General features: G+C 40.0%; 1 pseudogene; it reads right to left on the reverse strand.

Annotated features, from left to right (window-relative positions):
* Positions 1–1,262: 1,262 nt before the first annotated feature.
* LOC107159496 overlaps positions 1,263–5,444 on the reverse strand; it is a 9,119-nt pseudogene continuing 4,937 nt past the window's right edge.

Genomic DNA, 5,444 nt, shown 5'->3' on the forward strand with positions numbered 1-5,444 from the left:
ATATAAATCTTTCACCTCTTTTGTTAGGTTGATTCCCAAGTATTTTATTTTTTTTGAGGATATTGGGAATGGAGTGTTTTTCCTCATTTCCGTTTCAGAAGTTTTGTCGCTGATATACAGAAATGCCTTTGATTTATGCGTGTTGATTTTATATCCTGCCACTTTGCTGAATTCATTTTTCTGTGTCTGACTTATTTCACTTAGCACCAGGTTCATCCACATGGCACCACCAAATGATATTCTTATTATCCCTACTTGAGCAAAAAGGAAATATTGGCTTAAAGAAGCAAAGTAACTTTCTCAGTGTCCCATAGCCCGTGAAAATTGACTGCAGGATTCAAATCTAGGTCTCCTTGACTCCAGATCGCATGATCTAGACCCCGAATGGCTGCCACTTGAGTGTTAGTTAGAGGTGGGAAATCATGCTGGAGCCTGGGGCCACGGCAAACAGGAAGCTTGGTGAAAGATGCAGGGAGGAGATTAATCCTGAATAACAGCAGGATTTGAATTATCAAATAGGAGGAAAGCCTCAGAGGTGAGGACATTGCATAAGCAAAAAGAGATTGACATCTGGATTTGGTGTTCAAAAAGCTACTCTTTTGCATCTGACACACACACTTGGTACCCCTTGAATACTTGGTGAATAAACAAGCCACATGAAGTGGTAGACAGAAAGGCATTTAAGGACTGTAATGTATTAACCTTGAATCTAGGCAGAAGCAGGCAGCATGTTTGCACAACTCAATCAGGCAATATTCAGTATTCAGATAGAAGTGAAACAGATTTTCACCTCCCAACATGCTGTGAGACTTTGTTCCAGTTATGGTGCCCATTCCAACTTGTCCATCTCAGATAATGCATCAGTTCCAGTGGAGTTTAGACCTGGATTCTCCCTTGAACACAGCTGTCTCCCTGCAGTATCAAATCCTTCTTTGTGACAATTAAAATGAATGACTGTGTGGGCAGGGGAGCATACCTCTACTCTGAGACAGTCCCTTCTTTCCAAGTAACCAGTTGGTATCCATCCACAGGACAATCCAAGTTCAAGTCGGGGGGGCCTCTGTACTTTTCCTTGGGGCACAGGTGTTTGCCAGACCTTGGCTTGTGATTTTTAGGGTGGAGATAGGGAGCTTTTGAAATGAGCAAAATCTACACCAGGCCTCAGAGAATGAAGGACAAGCTCCTTTCTTCCCAAGGATATCAGTGAAACATGTCCCATGCTCAGTTTCTTCAACACTGGGATTCTCTCTCTCTCAGGATCACTATGCCAGGAGGGTTCCAAGGGGGAAGACCATGAACACAGTATTTTGAGCATCCAGGTCCGAGGGAGTGGAGAGCTGCCATTGTGTGGAACTCTGAATGCCATTGACATTGGCAGAGAGCTTCTGTTCTCCCTCTGTGCTATCATCATGAGTCCCCAGCTGAGATGGAACCAGGTGTGGACCATATGAATGGCAATCACACCGGCCTGGCAGTGCAGTTTCTAAATCTAGATTTTTTTTTTTTTAACTGAAAAAGAACATGGGAGGAAGTTGGGGGGAAGATTTTCAGGCTGAGATTTGTTATTTTCAGGGCTGCATGTTAAGGGAAGCAGGATTTTTTAAAAATCTATTATAACTTTTTTTCTTCCAAGAATAATTAAAAAAATTCATTGCAGAAATTAGGGAATACGTAAGCAAGTCAATGAACTGAAGGTATCTACACCCCCACTGTAACAGTGGTCCACATTATGCTTTGAATATAGCCCTGCGGCTCTGCCCTTGTGACTTTTTTTTTTTTTTAATTTTTTTTATTAGCTACACATGACATTATAATGATCTTGGCAATTCATACATTTGAATCAATTGGGGTATAATTTCTCATTTTTCTGATTGTACAGATTGCAGAATCACACTGGTCATAGAGTCACCTAGATACATACAGCAATCATAATAATTTTTAAAATGGACAAGTTTCTTTCTCTTCCTCTCTCCCTGATCCTCCCTAATCTCTCCCCCTCCCTAATCTCAGGGGAAATGGGATTATCTTTCTTCCCCCATCCTAGGCAGAGTTATCTGTCCTTGAGTCCACACCTACTATCAGAAACTTTTGGTAACACCACTATAGAGATATAATAATTTAAGAATATTTCCTAATAGTCACATATACGTATTGCAGAAAGCTTGGTCCTTGTCCCCCAATACCAATTTAATAACAAGGACACTGTTTTGAGAAAAAGGAAAAAGAAGTTTTATTGCTTTGCTAGCAAAGGAGAAACACGGGGGACTCCTGTCCCAGGGGCTGTGGTTTTTTCCTGCCCATCAGCAGGAACAGGGGGCTTTTAAAGAGGGATTCAAAGGCTACATTCCATTGTTCTGTCTGGAGTTGTAATTCACTTGTTAATTTGAGAGACTGTCATTTCTAAGATCTTCTGCTACCATCCTGAAAGTCTGTATTACTTCCTTCCTATGTTGGGTATAATCCTATTTCCCCTGAGACTAGGGAAGAGGAGAGATTAGAGAGGAGCCGGGAGAGAGGAAGAGAAAGAAACATGTCCATTTTAAAAATAAGTCACAGTGGCAGAGCAGTAAGGGCTATATTCAAAGCATAACGTGGACCACTGTTACAAAAGAAGATACGAATATATACACACGTAAAGTCATATATTTATTCCATTTTTTAAGCATTGGAACTGTATTGCATGTTTTTTCCATATTATTCTGTGAGCTTTTTTCCATACCATTAAACATTCTTTAGATTCCTAAGGATCAATAATTTTTTATTATTATGATTATCATCATCATCATCATCATCATCATCATCATCATTTGAGGTATTGAGGATGAATTCAGGGATGTCATAACACTGAGGTACATGTCCAGCCCTTTTTTTTAATTGATTTAAAAAAATAAATAAGTGACCATGGAATGTATTACAATTCTTATTACATATATACAGCACAATTTTCATATCTCTGTTTGTATGTAAAGTAAGTTGACACCCAATTCGTATCTTCATACATGTACTTTGGATAATAATGTTCATCACATTCCACCATCTCTAACCCCCTGCCCCCTCCCTTTCCCTCCCACCCTCTTCCCTATCTAGAATTCATCTATTCCTCCCATGCTCCACCTCCCTACCTCACTATGAGTCAGCCTCCTTATATCAGAGAAAACATTTGGCATTTGTTTTTTGGGGATTGGCTAACTTCACTTAGCATTATCTTCTCTAATGCCATACATTTACCTGCAAATACCATGATTTTATTTTCTTTTATTGCTGAGTAAAATTCCATTGTATGTATATGCCACATTTTTTTTTTATCCATTCATCCATTGAAGGGCATCTAGGTTGGCTCCATAGTTGAGCTATTGTAAATTGTGCTGCTATAAACATTGATGTGCCAGCCCTTTTTATTTTCTATTTTTAGACAGGGTCTCACAAAATTGCAAAGGCTGGCCTTGAACTGGTGATCTTTCTGTCTCAGCCTCCTGAGTTGCTGGGACTATAGGCATGTGCTGGATGTAGGATCAATGCTTTTAAATGGCTGTGATATGTGGTATAAACATTATTATTTAAATGATGCATTAATACATTACTAATGTATTAATAAGATATTATTTGATCATAAAATTATTTATCCATTTTCGTACTGTTGGACATCTGGGATGCCTCTCGTGTTCTTCCATTGTAAATAATGGGGCCATGCTGTCATGTACATTCATCTTCACACACATACTTTGTTTCCTGAAATATTCTCAGTCCCCAAAATCTTGTAATAGTGGGAAATATTTTCATCAAAGCTTAAGTACAGTTTGGGTCCTGGTTTTAATTAGGGGTCCTCATGCATATGGAGAGGAGATGAGAAAGACGCTTCATGAGTGAAAATACGAAACTTTTCAGCGCTGGGGTAAAGTCTGTCTTTGGAACTTGTTCTTGAGCTGAATAGTCAGACTGACTAGTGGTTGTTTCTTCTGTTCTGTGAGGAAGACAGAGTGCCACTTATCCTGTCCTTCATTTGGGATCTGTCTCAAAGCAACTCAGTGGGACCTCTAGACGAATGAGCTGTTGACAGAAATAATGGACCTGCACACTGTCTTGCCTCTTTCCTTCCTCCAACAGGAACTCTGAGACCACCCCACACCTCTGAGACTTCACCTCCTCTTGGCAATTGGGTGCTTAGATTAAAAGGGAAGGGGGTTGCAGGTAAATGGATGGCGTTGGAGAAGATAATGCTAAGTGAAGTTAGCCAAGCCCATAAAAACAAATGCAGAATGTTTTCTCTGATATAAGGGGGGTGGCTCATAGTCGGGTAGGGAGGGGGAGCATGGGAAGATTCGATTAATTCTAGATAGGGAAGAGGGGTGGGAGGGAAAGGGAGGGGGGCAGGGGATTAGCAAGGATGGTGGAATGTGATGGTCATTCTTATACAAAATACATGTATGAAGGTTTGAATTTGGGGCCAACATACCTTATGTACAAATAGAGATATGAAAAATGGTGGTACATATGTGTATTAAGAATTGTAATGCAAAAAAAAATAGTACATGTATAATGGCATAAGGTGGCGTGAACATACTGTATGTACAGAGATACGAAAAATAGTGCTCTATGTGTGTAATAAGGATTGAAATGAAAATAAAATAAATAAAATAATAAAAAATAAATAAAAGGGCAGGGGGCAGGGGAGGAAATTTCTGATGAGACTGTGGCTTAGCTTATGACAGAAAACGAGCAATGTTGTTTTCCCTCTTTGCCAACAATGGGGTCTCCGAGTTGTTCTGCTGCAAGGAAAATCTCTAGGATCAAAAGATGGGGAAGGAGTGGCCAGATGCTTCATTTCCCTGAGGTAGAATCTCACTCATCCAAACAGTGTCAGAATAACCTCCAGGAAGACAAGGCGATTCAACCACAGCAGGCCCCGCTCAGCCCTGGGTGCCCTTCCTGTTGGAAGACCCTGATATCTTTTTCATCTCTGGGAGATTTTCTTCTAATAGTTCTTTGGTAATGTCCCTATTCAATTTTCTATCCTTTTTGTTTGGGTTTGGAACCTCTTCAGTTAATCATCTTTGTCTCTTTTCTTTCTTTTAAAAATCTTCTTTCCTTTTATCTTTATATTCTTCATGGCTTCCTCAATAAAGTGGAATTTTAAAATTTCCATTTTTATATTTGTCCTTTGTAGGGCTTCTTTTCTGTTCTCTATACGTATATCATTCTAGTACTGTTTTAAGAATATAGTGTTAGGTGGGGAAGGAGCTTAGAGTTGTGTTGGAACATTTGCATAGCATGCACCAAATCTTGGATTTGAACTCTATCACCACCAAGTAAAGATGAAGAAGAAGGAGGAGGAGGAAGAGGAAGAAGAAGAGGAGGAGGAGGAGGAGGAGAAGGAGGAGGAAGAGGAGGAAGAAGAGGAGGAGGAGGAGGGAAGAGGAAGAAGAGGAAGAGGAGGAAGAAGGGGA

This window comes from Marmota marmota, unplaced genomic scaffold, assembly GCF_001458135.2.
Source record: "Marmota marmota marmota unplaced genomic scaffold, marMar, whole genome shotgun sequence".
Classification (NCBI taxonomy): Eukaryota; Metazoa; Chordata; class Mammalia; order Rodentia; family Sciuridae; genus Marmota; species Marmota marmota.